Raw genomic sequence first — 15,341 nt, 5'->3', positions numbered from 1 at the left:
CACCATTTTTGACAAGCCCCTCCTTTCCCTGTTGAATGGATTTGGCACCTTTGTTGAAAATCGACTGACCATGTATGTGAGAATTCATTTCTGGACTCTATTCTATTACATGTGGCTGTATCTCTGTCCTTATACTGGTACATATTCTTCTATTGTAACTTTGTAGTAAGTTCCTGAAGAAGTTATTAGGACTTCAACTTTATTTTATCCAGATTGTTTTGGTTATGGCAAGCCCCTTGAAATTCCGTATGAATTTGAGGATCAGCCTTTACATTTCTAAGAAAAAGGCTGTTGTAACTTTGATAGAGATTGGGTTGAGTCTGTAGATCACTTTGGGTAATATTGCCATCTTAATTTCAAGTCTTTCTGTCTGAATAAGAAATATCTTTTCATGTACTTAAGCAGAAGAGAGAAAGCTCAGTCGTGTCTGACTCTCTGTGACCCCGTGTACTGTAGCCTACCAGGCTCCTCTGTCCATGGGATTCTCCAGGCAAGAATACTGGAGTGGGTTACCATTTCCTTCTCCAGGGGATCTTCCCAACCCAGGGATCGAACCCGGGTCTCCCTCATTGGAGGCAGACGCTTTAACCTCTGAGCCACCAGGGAAGTACTTAGTCTTTATTAATTGCTTTTATCAGTATTTTCTTTCAGGAGCACTTTTCTGGGTGTTTCATTCATTCTGATAACATAAATGAAATTGCTTAATTTCCTTTTCACACTGTTGCTGGTGTGTAGAAACCCAACTGATTTTTGATGTTGATCTTGTACCCAGCAATGCTTCTGAATTTTTTTTTTTTTTTTTTGGCCCTATAGGCTTTCTTGTGGATTCTTTAGGATTTTCTGTATATATGATTATGCTCCCTGTAAATATAGTTTCACCTGTTTACAATTTGGATGCCTTTTATTTCTTTTTTTATCTAATAGTTCTGGTTAGAGCTTTCAGTACAGTGTTGAATATCAGGCATCCTTGACTTGTTCATGACTTGTTCTAAGAGGCATAGGTAAATGATGCGTTTGATTTAGATATGGGTGTTTTTTTTTTAAATACTTTTATCATGTTGAGGAATTTTCCCTAACTACTTTTTCTGAAAGATCTTATCATGCAAAGGCATTGTACTTTGTCAAATAACTTTTCAACATTAATTGAGATGATCAATGAGTTTTTTCCTTAGTTCTATTAATGGAATATTTTAAATTGATTGATTTTATGTTGAACCACCCTTGCATTATTGGGATAAATCCCGCTTGGTCATGGGGAATAATTCTGTTAATATGCTGTTGAATTTGATTTCCTTATATGTTGTTGAGGATTTTGGCATCTATATTCATAAGAGATATTGGTATATAATGTTGTGATGCATTTAGTTAGCTTTGGTATCAGAATAATGAGGCTTCATGAAATCAGAAAGCATTCCCTCTTCCTCAATTTTTTGTAAGAATTTGAGAAGGATTGTTATTAATTCTTAATTATTTGGTATAATCCCTTGCTGAAGCCATCTGGTGCAGGACTGTTCTTTTTTGGGAGGTTTTTGATTATTCACTTAATCTATTGTTATGAGTATGTTGAGATTTTCTAATTTTTCGAGAATCCATTTAAATAATTTGTATGTTTCAGGGAATTTGCCCATTATATTCTAGGTTGATTTTGTTGATCTTTTCAAGAAAACAACTTTTGGTTTCATTGATTTCTTTTTTTCTCTTTTTCTTTTCTTTTTTCTTGGTTTATTTCCATTCTATTTCCTTTTGCTAGTTTTGAGTTTAGTTTGTTATTCTTATTTCATAAGGCATAAAGTTAGGATATTGTTTTGAAATTCTTGTTTTTTAATGTAGCCATTTACAACTGTAAATTTCTCTGATGACTGCTTTCATTGCATCCTGTAAGTTTTGGATGTTTTTATCATTACTCATTTTCAAGTATATTCTAATTTCCCTTTTGAGGACTTCTTGGACTCATTTGTTCTTTAAGAATGTGTTTAATACCCACATATTTTTAATTTTCCAGTTTTCCCTGTTACTGATTTCCAACTTCATCCCATTGTAGTTAGAAGATACTTTGTTTAATGACCTATCTTTTAAAATCTATTGAGACTTGTTTTGTGGCCTAATATATGGCCTATATTGGAGAATGTTCCATGTGAACTTGAAAAGAATGTGCTGCTGTTGTGCAGTGGAATGTGCTGTATACCTGTTAGTTTCAGTTAGTTTATTGTGATGTTCAAGTCCTCTAATTCCTAATTTATCTTCTATCTGGTTGTTCTATTAATTATTGAATGTGGGCTGTTAAATTTTCTAACTATGATTGTAGAACTATTTATTCTTCCCTTTAATTCTGTTCATTTTTGCTTCAAATATTTTGAGAGTCTATTACTAGTTATGTAAAAGTGAAAGTTGTTCAGCCCTGTCAGACTCTGTGACCCCATGGACTATATTGTCCATGTAAGTCTCCAGGCCAGAATACTGGAGTGGGTAGCCTTTCCTTTCTCCAAGGGATCCTCCCAACCCAGGGATCAAACCCAGGTCTCCTGCATTGAGGGCGGATTCTTTACCTGCTGAGCCACAAGGGAAGCCCGAGTATACTGGAGTGGGTAGCCTCTTGCTTCACCAGTGGATCTTCCCGACCCAGGAATTGAACCAGGGTCTCCTTCATTGCAGGCTGATTCTTTACCAACTGAGCTATCAGGGAAGCCCAAGGTAAAAGTGAAAGTCGCTCAGGTGTCTGACTTTCTGCACCCTCATGGACTGTAATCCATGGAATTCTCCAGGCTAGAATACTAGGATCAAACCCAGGTCTCCCACATTGCAGGCGGATTCTTCCCTGATAGCTCAGTTGGTAAAGAATCTGCTGGCAATGCAGGAGACCCCGGAGACTGTAGTCCATGGGATTGCAAAGAGTTGGACAGGACTGAACGACTTCCACTTTCACTAGTTATGTAAATGTTTATAAGTTTTTATAATCTTGCTCTATAGAACCTTTTTTTAAATATTATAATGACTTTCTTTGTCTCTTGTAACTTTTTAAAGTCTATTTTGTATAATCTTAATATAACCACCCGAAGCTCCCTTTTGGTTAGTACTTGCATAAAAATGCATAGAATATCTTTTTTTTTTAAACCTATTAATGTCTTTGGATCTAAAGTGAATATTTTCTAGATTGCATATTGCTGGACCATGTTTTAATATATCCATTCTGCCCATCTCTATTGATTAGAGAGTTTATGCCATTTACATTTTTGTTTTTTTTTTTTTATTTTTTTTTTTTTTTATGCCATTTACATTTAAAGACTGATAATGAGGAACTTACTTCTGCCATTTTGCTACTCGTTTTCTATAGGCTTATAGCTTCTGGGTCTTTCATTTCTTCCATTACAGCATTCTTTTTTAACTTTTTGTAGTGAAAACTTTTGACTTACCTCTTATTTCCTTCTGTGTATATTCTATAGACATTTCCTTTTCGGTTACCATGGGAATTACATTTAACAGCGAAAAATTGTAACAATTAAATTGATACCAATTTCAGTAACATACAAAAACTGTCCTGTACAGCTCTATCTCCTCTTTCTGTTCTTGACTTTTACAGATTACATCTTTATACATTGTGTGTGCAATAAATTAGACTAATATTTTTATGCATTTGTCATTAAAATCATAAATTAAATAAAATGGAGGTAAATGGAGGAAAATGAAAATGGAGGTAAATGATAATTACACTAATAATTATGTAGTTGCCTGTATATTTTTCTTCACCAGAGATCTTTATTTCTTCATATGACTTTAATTATTGTTGAGCATCCTTTCATTTCAACCTGAAGGATCCTCTTTATCATTTCTTGAAAAGGTGGGCTTAGTGGTAATGGATTCCCTTAGCTTTTTTTTAATCAGAAAATGTCTTGATTTCTCCCTCATTTTTGAAGGACAATTTTGCTAGATATAGAATTGTCCACCAAGAGTTTTTTTCACTCAGTACTTTTATCAACCCACTGCCTCTGGCCTCTAAGATTTAAGAAGAGAAACTGTCTGATAATCTTACTGAAGATCCCTTGTATGTGATGAGTATTCTCTCTTGTTGCTTTCAAGATTCTCTTTCTTTGGCTTTCTACAGTTAGATGATTATCTGTTCTTCCCTTTCTCTCTTCTCCTTTTGGGATACTTATAATTGTACATTGTTTCTCTTAATAGTGTCCTGCAGACCTCTTAGGCTCTATTTAGTGTTCACATTTCTTTTTTCTTTTATTTTTCTGTTCCTCAGATGGAGTAGGAAGAACATGGAATCCATCTCTACCTAGACAACAGTTATACTGGCAGAAACTGTCTGAAGTAACTATTTCGGAACTCTGGAGTCTATTTGAATGCTTGCATGTTCCAGGGGAAATTTTGGTTGGTCAACTGAGGTTAATTTCAGTCAACATGAGCCTTTAGTGTGAATAGGTAGGAAGCTATTCATTCCTACCCCTCAGCCCTGTGCTAGGCAGTCATGTTTATATTGCAGGTATGGCTTGCTGGAGCCAGAGTGGGAAGTAAGAACCTTGTTCTCCAAATACTAGAGTTCTACATTTTATTTTTATTGAAGTATAGTTGATTTACTATATTGTGTTAGTCTCAGGTCTACAGCAAAGTGATTCAGTTTTATATATATGGTTTTTTTTTATTATGTTTTATTACAGGATATTGAACATAGTTCCCTATGCTATACAGCAGGACTTTGCTGTTTATATATTTTATATATAGTAATCTGTATCTGCTAATGCCCAATTCCTAATTTACCCCTCCCGGACCCCTCTTCCCCTTTGATAAACATGTTTTCTATGTCTGTGAGTCTGCTTCTGTTTCATTGATAAGTTCATTTGTGTCATATTTGAGAATTCCCATGTAAGTGCTATCATATGGTATTTAGACAAAGACATTAAAACAACTGTCTTAAAGTTGCTCATTGAGCTAAAAGAAACATGGATGAAGTCTGGAAAATAATGTACAAAAAATGCAAATATCATTAAAGAAATAGAAATTATAAAAAGGAACTAAAATGAAATTCTGGAGTTGAAAAGTACAACAGAGATAAGAAAAAAAAATTCATTTAGAGGGGATCAAAATAGACTTTGGCCATCTGATGTGAAGAGCCAACTCATTGGAAAAGACTCTGATGCTGGGAAACATTGAAGGCAAAAGGAGCAGAGGGCAGCAGAGGGTGAGATGGTTACATAGCATCATCAGCGCAGTGGACGTGAGTTTGCACAAACTCTGGGAGTGAAGGACAGGGAAGCCTGCTGTGCTGAATAATAACAAAATCAGACTTGAGCAGGCAAAAGACAGTTAACAAACTTGAAGATATTTCCTTCAAACTCTGTTCCTTTTCCCCCCACTTTCTTTTGCCTTAGTTCAGGTGTTTCTGATCTGCCTAAGATCAGAAAGTGATATTCAAAGTGTTCTATTTACTCCCTGTTTTGCCTTTTCTACTCCTACCAGAATGAACTTTTTTAAAACTCAAATCTGTTATTGGCACTATCCTTAGAAACCTCAAGGGCACCCTGTGTTTAAAGATTGAACTTCATTTTCCTTATTTTAGTATTTAGGGACTTTTACATTCTGGTTCCAGCTTACCACATCAATCTATTGAGCTTGAGATATAAATTCCATTTTCCAGGAAATTAAAGGTCTAAGGAAACAAACTCAGTGACTTCCTGAGGAAACAACTGTTCAGATCCAGAAGATAGGAAATTTTGTACTTCAACTGGACTAATTTCTTCAATAAGCCAGTGTCTTTCAAAATTTTTTCTTAAGTACTAGATTAAAAAATACTTAAGGGGCATCACAACCAGACATAGTGTGTGGGCCTGGACTGGATGCTGATTTGGGAAAATTAGCTGTAAAAAATACATTTTGGTCAACAGAAAATTTGACTATAGTTAGGTATTAGATGAGAGGAAAATTTACTGAAATGATATTACTGATTTGGTAAAGCCAGCTGTAAAAATATTTTTAGGTTGTTAGAAAATTTGAATGAGATCTAGGAATTAGATGAGAGGAAAATTTAGTGAAATGCTAAGGTAGATACTGTTAGTTGAATACAGCAGACTGTTTCATTATGTGAGCTCATTTTGAAAAACAATATATAGACACAAAGAAGACTGTTTTAAACTATTAATATTTGTAGTGAGAATCTGATACTTTTGTTTTATTTGAGGTTGTCCCTGTTTTGGATTTTTCTCCAGGACATACTCTAGTGATTCTGTAATAAAATTTTATTTAAAAGATTATGTTAAGATTTATGTATATATTGGGGAAACACATGTAAATCAAGAAATACATGAACGTATGGTCACCAAACTATTAAAAGTGGTTTTGTCAGAGTGTCAGGATTTCAGGAGATTTTGCTTTCTTCGTAATGTTATATCTGTTATTTAAATACGTTAAAATGGGTGTGTATTTCTGTTACATAACTGTGTAAGGAGAAGGAAAAAAGCTATTTTACTGTGGGAGTGCAGCCAAGTCTATTATAATAGACAAGTCACAAAGAGGACTGCAACAGAGCACAGCTTTTTTTTTTTTTTTTTGCTGTGTCTGGTTGATTTAGATGCACTATCCACAGGAAAACTTTGCGAATGACTCATTTAGCAGGAAAAGAGTATACATGATTTGAATCAAGAAAATGAGGGAGAGGCTTTAGAATATTTCATCAACTGTCAAGACTTAATTAGCACTTTTAATAGTCATTATTTTTGTTTACAACTACACTGTAAGTTCACTCAGAAGAGGGACTTTCAACTTGATTCTATTGCTGTTCTATCACTTTTGTGTGGCTTTTAAATAAAATCCCAGCCCCATCTTTGAGTAGCACTCTGAAACAACCTAGTTCATTTTGTTCTATTTTGTGTGTCTCAAATGTCTCAAGGTAGTTGTGTTGTAGCCAGTCACCCTTGATTTCAAAGTTAAAAAGTTGACTTCTAGACGGAATCCTGTTCCTTAGGCTGGATTCATTTACAAAATGAGAAAAATCATATCATTCTCAAGGTTTGTGGTAAAGCCAAGTAACATACCTGTAAAGGAACCTACCTGTTGACCATCCCTGGCACTTTCTGCGCCCTCAATAAAGGTCAGGTGTGTTGGGTTAACATCATTAAGTGAGACTTTAGAAACAGCTTTTAAACGTTAAAGGTGAGGAAGGAATCCCTTGCTCTAGCAAGGTTGTACCCACCTCAGGCGCAACAGGTACTACCCAGCCTGCTGCCCCCGCCAATCCTGCTCCCAGTCCCAGTCACTGTTGGCCCTCGCGCGCACACTCAAGCCAGAGACGAGTCCCTCTCCCGGAGAGAAGACTCCGCGCAGGCGCAGAATACGGAGGCGGGCCAAAAGCCCCAGGTGGGGTCCGCGGAAGGGAAGTACGCCCCCGCCGCCTGTCGTTGGGCCAATGGGGCGACTCGGCTTTGCCAAGGGCCTATGAGGCAGGACAGGAGGCGGGGCGGAGGGCGGAAGGAGCGCTCTCACGTGAGTAGGGGGCGGGGACGGCGGGGGCAGGGCGGCTGGGGAGGCCCAGGCGGCGGAGCCTCCGGGACGGCGAACGGCGGGCGGCGGAGGAGGAGACGGCGGGTCGGGTAGGGCCGCGTTTCCCCTCCTCCTCCTCCCACCCACCATGCCCGGGGGGGATCCTCGGACGGTCCCTGCGGCGAGCCAAGCCGTGTTCTTATCCCGCGGGGCTGGGCCGGCGAGACTGCGTTCAGGTCCCTCGACGAGCCGGGTTCTGAGGGGAGCAGTGATTGGGGGGAGGGGGAGCAGCGGCCCTGGGGCGGGGGGAGGACGCATGCGCAAGCGGGAACGCTCGGACAGCCCCTGCCCAAACCGGTTCCCCCTGTCTGGGTGGGTGTATGCCTTCCCGGTGGTGCACTTGCGGCCGTCTCTCTCGCCCCTGCTGCAAAGGCGGTTTGTCTCTTGACTTTTTATGTTTGGGGAGAGGTCCTGTTTGAGAATTTGGCTGCTCCCTCCGCCTCAGTTTCTCCCCGTTGCTCCCTGGGCCTGTACCTGTGACTTAGGCTGGCTTCGGCCTCAAGCAAGCTTCCTGGGCTGCGCCTGATTTGAAAGGCTTGCTTTATTCTAGTGTCGGTCTGCCATCTCCTGTTGGCCTTTCCGTCTCCTTTTCCCACCTGCTATCGAAGTGTCCCCAGTAGCCCCGTCTTCCCAGATTCTTTTAAGTGTCTGCCCCCAGTACCTCGTTGCTGTATCGTGATTCCCAGCAGCCTAAAGGGCTTAGGTGTTGAGCCCGAGGATTTCCCCAGACTTCCAGGAGTTCGCTGTCCATTGCCTGGTGGTACTTTGGTGTCCCTTCTAACATTCGGATTGTTATCTGCAACTGCCTTTACAGTCATCTCCATACTTACGGTTCCTTTATCTTGGAAGCAAAAGCCCTAGCAAACCATGCTGTTGGTACGCTATAAGTGCCCCATTAGTTTCAATCGTCTTTCGACTTGAATTGGAGATCTTTTGAGGGTTTTTTTTGTTTGTTGTCAGGGGCGGGGTTGGGAAACAGGGTTTCACAATCCACTTGATACTTTCATTCAAATAAACACCTGTATTCACATACGTGGGACTGGAGTAGTAAGTCGCGAGTGTGTGTCTATCCCAGCTGCTTTGTTTAGGAGGGGAAAAAAACAGTGAATTGAGCTGAGTTTGTCACATTAAAACTGAGATTTAGAAAGTTGAAAAACTTAGGTGCCAAAGGAGTGCACGTTTTCGTTTTTAAACGAAGGAACTGTTGGCCTTAATTCTAGCGTGTATAAGGTGCTATTTTAATGTATATTTAAGGTTTTATTTGGGTTTACCTACTAAAAACTGAAAATGAGTAAGGGACAGAGTTCTTTAAAATCTTCCTTTGTAGACCTCAGTTTCTGTTAATAAGATGAGTCCACGATTGAGTTGTATTTATTAGTAATGGGTTCAATACGTATTATCAATTCAACTTTGTCATTCAAGTTGAACTATTGCTATGTTATGGTACACAGTTCCTTTTCGTTTCAGTTTTATGACTTAGTTTACAGTTAACTAGCTCAGCTCATCGCTGTTAAGGTATACATTTGGGTACTTATTAACTGCATACAGTTTGGCATTTTTTTGCATAATGATTTTCTTGTTTTTACTTTTAAAAAATGTTAAGTATAGTTGATTTTGGCAGAGTGCTTTATTAGCAATTTGCAGGTGCTTAACCTGGATAAAATTGTAGTTTAGTGGGACTGCAAGAGTGAAGGCAGTTGTTTCCTATCTCTGGCACTGCATGTTGGAAGAAGTGTATTATGCACGTTATCTACATAAGGGAGCATGGTTTTTCATAAACATATCTCAACCATACAGCCTTGGTTCATTAAAGAAGTCGTTTTCTATTATTGAGGACGTTTCTAGCTAAACTTTACAGCCCAAATTCTTTTATTTAGAGAAGTCATTATCTTTTATTGAGCACATTTTTAGTTGAAGTGTTTCCAGCTGACATGAAGCCTACTTTGAAGGTCTCACCATTTCACAGTGATTATTTTACCATGTGCCCTTTGAGTACCGGCTTCAGAAAATAATTGAAGTCAGTTCTACTGTGATGTCTTTATAGTTGCTGATGTGCTGAGGTTCTGACATAGGCTGCAGAAGTGTTATCTTTGCAGTTGTCCACATAACCAGATACTGCACTTTTCAAGCATGTGAAATAAATGTATGTAAAACTTAATCTTTCTTAGAGCCAGAACTCAAACATTAAAGAAGTGCTAATTTAACCAGTGTTCATAAAGCAAAGTTCGGCATGCATTTGAGTGCTTTGTATGTAACTGCATTGTTTTATTGATTTACCATAGTTAGATTCTAAAGAAAGAAAATCTAAGGCTAAGGACTTGGCTATCAGGTATACCTGATAAAACATATGAATTTAACAGCTGTTTCTTTTTGCGTAAGATAGTTACCTGGTCTCCCCTCCCAGTCTCTCCAGTTTTTTGTTGATCCTAAGATCCCTATTCTTCAGAAAACTTGTAATCCAAAACGATACTGGATAGACATTTAAACTTATATTATAACCACTCTTGTTGACCCCTAACTGCCTTGTTTCTCTTCATGTGTAAAGACTGACCAAATATGGTAGTTTGCAAGTCATGAACAGTTTAGTTTATAGAGTTTAGCTTGGAAGTTTCCTCTTGCCAGAGCAACTGTGTTACTCTGAGGTAATCACCAGAACTTTTTGAAGGTTTTGTTTTTTCTATCAAGTAGAGTTCTGTAAGGCCTAACTTTACCCCAAATCCCTTTTTCTGTAGATCATAAAATAGTATAAATAAAACCCTAAATTTATTTTTAAGTTCATGCTTCACATTAAATGGTATATATTACCTTGGCTCTAAAACATTTGAAGTATATTTTCTCATTTGTGTGGCCTGGTGCTAAATTTGGAGGTTTAGGCTTCTTTGGAGTTAATGCATGGTTGTTACCTATCTCCAGTTAGTTGCATCAGCTTTTATGTAATAAGTCCCAACTCCTTGGCATCTGTTAATCTTTGTGGCAATAATTTTTTCTGCATAATAAAATATGACATCTCTTAAGGTACATTAGCAAATTACTTTCTGTGATAACTTTAATAAAATTTTCTTAACCCTTAAAGCTTAACAATAATTTGACTTTTTAAAATTTCTTTTCCTCATTTTCCCTTGTTTATATACACTTTGGTAGTTATAATCAAGAATCTTTGATTATCATCTTATTTTCCAGCTTCTGAGGGTGGCCCCTTGTGTCAGAAAAAGGAACTGATGTACAGAATATTTCTTTGGGAGTGTATTTTAAGTGTTGTCATGGGTATTAAGAGATAGTATTTAAGGCTAAATTGGATTAAATTTTGGGTGTTTGTATAACACTATTGCTAAGAACTATGAATTAAACGTTTTAGTATTTTTACTATAGATTAATACACTTTCTTATGCCCTTGAAATATGCTGATGAAAGGATTCCGGCAAGGTGAGAATAGAGACATGTCATGTAAATCTCTTTTGCTATGATACATGATTTTCTCTAGTATACCTGCAAAAGAGAAATGGTTACAGCTTTATCGTAGTTACCTGTTGAATTCTCCATGAATTGACGAAAAATCTGATTTGTAACCTCTAAAGCTAATTCTTAGATTAAGAAACTCTTCCCTAGCAGAAACATCTATTTGTTATTTTTATATTTTTGCTTTTTGGTTGTGAGAAAAGATCTTTTTGGACAGGTTTGAAAGCATCTGTGAGGAGGAGAGAGGAAGGTTCAAGAGGGAGGGGACATATGTACTCTATGGCTGATTCATGTTGATGTTTGGCGGAAACCAGCAAAATTCTGTAAAGCAATTATCCTTCAATTAAAAAATAAAGTTAAAAAAACAATTTGTAAACTATCCCCTAATAAAGGGATAATATATATTAAATTAAAACAGAAATCTCTGACACTAAATTGAGTATGTGTGAATTCTTTTATTTTCTTACATGGTGCCTATTCCAGTGCTGTGAGTGAAAGTGCTCAGTAAATGTTTTTTGGTTGTCCACCACCCCCCCCAATCAACACTCTTAACAAATGCCCCACCATCCTTGTATAAATATGGACCAGGGCACTCATACATCAAAAGATTCAGAAAACTTCTGTGTCTTCTGTTAAACATTCATGGTTTGTCTACACACATTCCCCTGAAAATCAGAAGTCATGAAAAAGGGAAACCATTTTACTGCATTAATCTCAGGCTTTGGTCATCTAGCAAATGATTTGTTTGCTTTGCATTAAGTTCACCTGGTTTAAACATTTCAGATCCAGATATAGACAGGTTGGTATTCTAAATGGAATAGATTAATCTTTTTCACTATGTGTGAGAAGGAACTATATAGAGTAATTTCCTAAAAACAGGAAAAGTTTTTAGAAAATCCTGTATTGCTTGAAAATATTAGCTTTTATATTTACAGAACTGGTGTAAATTCTATTATGCTTAGGAAATCCATTCCAGAAAAAGTAAATACAGTTCAGTTGCTCAGTAATGTCTGACTTTGAGACTCCATGAACTGCAGCATGCCAGGTTTCCCTGTCCATCACCAACTCCCGGAGCTTGCCCAAACTCATGTCCCATCGAGTCGGTGATGCCATCCAACCATCTCATCCTCTGTCATCACCTTCTCCTGCCTTCAGTCTTCCCCAGCATCAGGGTCTTTTCCAGTGAGTCAGTTCTTTGCATCAATTGGCCAGAATACTGGAGTTTCAGCTTTAGCATTGGTCCTTGCAATGAATGTTCAGGACTGGTCTCCTTGAGGATGGACTGGCTGGATCTCCTTGCCGTCCAAGGGTCTCTCAAGAGTGTTCTCCAGCACCACAGTTCAAAAGCAGCAATTCTTAGGCACTCAGCTTTCTTTTTTTTTTTTTTTTTCCAGCTTGCTTTATGGTCCAACTCACATCCTTGAATGACTACTGGAAAAACCATAGCTTTGACTAGATGGACTTTTGTCAGCAATGTAATGTCTCTGGTTGTTAACATGCTGTCTAGGTTGGTCATAGCTTTTCTTCCAGGATGCTTGTCTTTTAATTTCATGGCTGCAGTCACCATCTGCAGTGATTTTGGAACCCAAAAATATAAAGTCTGTCACTGTTTCCATTGTTTCGGCATCTATTTGCCATGAAGTGATGGGACCGGATGCCATGATCTTAGTTTTTTGAATGTTGAGTTTTAAGCCAACTTTTTCACTCTCCTCTTTCATTTTCATCGAGTGTCTTTGGTTCCTCTTTGCTTTCTGCCGTAAGGGTGGTGTCACCTGCGTATCTGAGGTTATTGATATTTTTTCCTGCCATCTTGATTCCAGCTTGTGTTTCATCCAGCCGGGCATTTTGCATGATGTACTCTGCATGTAAGTTAAATAACAGGGTGACAATGTACAACCTTGATGTACTCCTTCCCCGATTTGGAACCATTCTGTTGTTCCATGTTCGGTTCTAACTGTTGCTTCTTGACCTGCATACAGATTTCTCAGGAAGCAGGCCAGATGGTCTGGTATTCCCGTCTCTCTAAGAATTTTGCACAGTTTGCTGTGATCCACACAATCAGAGGCTTTGGCGTAATCAATAAAGCAGAAGTAGATGTTTTTCTGAAATTCTCTTGCTTTTTCCATGATCTAATGGATGTTGGCAATTTGATCTCTGCTTCCTCTGCCTTTTCTAAATCGAGCTTGAATATTGGGAAGTTCACGCTTCATGTACTGTTGAAGCCTGGCTTGTAGAATTTTAAGCATTACTCTGCTGGCATGTGAGATGAGTGCAATTGTGGTAGTTTGAACATTCTTTGGCATTGCCTTTCTTTGGGATTGGAATGAAAACTGACATTTTCCAGTCCTGTGGCCATTGCTGAGTTTTCCGGGTTTGCTGGCATATTGAGTGCAGCACTTTCACAGCATCATCTTTTAGGATTTGAAATAGCTCAACTGGAATTCCATCACCTCCCCTAGCTTTGTTCGTAGTGATGCTTCCTAAGGCCCACTTGAGTTCGCGTTCCAGGATGTCTGGCTCTAGGTGAGTGATCACACCATCGTGATTATCTGGGTCGTGAAGGTCTTTTTTGTATAGTTCTTCTATGTATTCTTGCCCCCTCTTCTTAATATCTTTTGCTTCTGTTAGGTCCATACCATTTCTGTCCTTTATTGGGCCTATCTTTGCATGAAATGTTCCCTTGGTATCCCTAGTTTTCTTGAAGAGATCTCTAGTCTTTCCCATTCTGTTGTTTTCCTCTACTTCTTTGCACTGATCAGTAAGGAAGGCTTTCTTATCTCTCTTCGCTATTCTTTGGAACTGCATTCAAATGGTTATATCTTTACTTTCTCCTTTGCCTTTAGCTTCTCTTTTCTTGGCTGTTTGTAAGGCCTCCTCAGACAAACCATTTTGCCATTTTGCGTTTCTTTTTTTTTCAGGATGGTCTTGATCACTGCCTCCTGAACAATGTCATGAACCTCCGTCTGTAGTTCTTCAGGCACTCTGTCTATCAGATCTAATCCCTTGAATCTATTTGTCACTTCCACTGTATAATAATAAGAGATTTGATTTAGGTCACACCTGAATGGTCTAGTGGTTTTCCCTACTTTCTTCAATTTCAGTCTGAATTTGGCAATAAGGAGTTCATGATCTGTGCCACAGTCTGCTCCTGGTCTTGTTTTTGCTGACTGTATAGAGCTTCTCCATCTTTGGCTACAAAGAATATAATCAATATGATTTTGGTATTGACTGTCTGGTGATGTCCATGTGTAGAGTCTTCTCTTGTGTTGTTGGAAGAGGGTGTTTGCTATGACCAGTACATTACAAACCAGTTCATGTAATTTCACGACTTAGATGGATTACTTCGAGTAGTCAGATTCATAGAGACAGAAAGTAGAATGTTGGTTGCCTGGGGGAATAGGAATTGGAATTTAATAGGTATAGAGTTTCAGTTGGGGAAGATGGAAGAGTTCTAAAGATAGGTGGTGGTGACGGTTGCACCAAATGTAAAAGTCTTTAGAAAATCCTGTATTGTTTAAAAATATTTGTTTTTATGTTTACAAAACTGGTGTAAATTATGTTATGCTTGAGAAATCCATTCCAGAAAAAGTAAATACAGGGATGCTTAAAAATGCATACTACTGATGTTAGAAATATAATCTGACCTTCTGAATGAGTAGTATGTTAACATTAACTAATTTTCCCTGTGTTCCCACAGTTGGGTTTCTTTTGTGGTCATGGCATCCAAATAACTTAAATATTTAGTCACAGAGATACTGTGTTGAAGGGGCATAAAGCCAGCATTCCTAGAGTTCTGGAAAAAACTAGAGTTCTGGTTCCTGAAATAGCCGTAGGAACATGGAAAAACCACTTATATGGTTTATTTTTTCAGGTGTCAACAGTATTGCACTCAATAATCAACTCAGTTAAATGAATGTTTTATGTGCATTTCATCCCCACTTCTTTTTGTACCTTTCATTAAAATGTCAAGATATAGAGGGGAGAGTGTGAACTTTGGAATCATAAAAATATAGATATCCCAAGAATCAAACTTACTTAATACATGACTCAAGGTAAGATACTTAACTTAACTGATTCTCAGTTACTTTGTAAAAATGACACTTATAATGCTTGCATCATGGACTAGGATTGGGAGGCACCTGATATTCCTGCCCCCCCCCCCTTTCCTTTCCTGGATGTTCTTATTCACAAAAGAGTTAAAAGGCCTTGGTCCCCTTATTTTATGTGTGAAAAAACTGGAGCTATCACATTGTCCAAGTCAAATCACAAAGGACTGAGTTCAAATCCCAGTTGGTTTTTCAGTAGACCAGACTGTTAACTTTAAATAAAGTCTTATTAAAGCTTGATTT

At 38.1% G+C, this 15,341-nt stretch overlaps 1 protein-coding gene across 3 annotated transcripts in view; it reads left to right on the top strand.

The window, feature by feature from the left end:
• RABGAP1 (RAB GTPase activating protein 1) overlaps positions 1 to 15,341 on the top strand; it is a 162,921-nt gene that overhangs the window by 1,024 nt on the left and 146,556 nt on the right. The window contains exon 2 of one of the 3 annotated variants that reach the window (XM_043916906.1): positions 4,247 to 4,425. The exons of 1 other annotated variant lie outside the window; for it this stretch is intronic. The gene's annotated coding sequence lies outside the window, so the exon portion shown is untranslated. Of the gene's footprint in view, positions 1 to 4,246; positions 4,426 to 7,493; positions 7,587 to 15,341 lie in introns of those variants that run through there. One more of the 3 variants, XM_043916905.1, reaches the window with a different exon arrangement.

This window comes from Cervus elaphus, chromosome 11 (genome assembly GCF_910594005.1).
Source record: "Cervus elaphus chromosome 11, mCerEla1.1, whole genome shotgun sequence".
In the NCBI taxonomy this organism is placed as follows: Eukaryota; Metazoa; Chordata; class Mammalia; order Artiodactyla; family Cervidae; genus Cervus; species Cervus elaphus.
The sequence above is the reverse complement of the archived record's forward strand: the minus strand, read 5'-3'. Positions and strand labels throughout refer to the sequence as shown.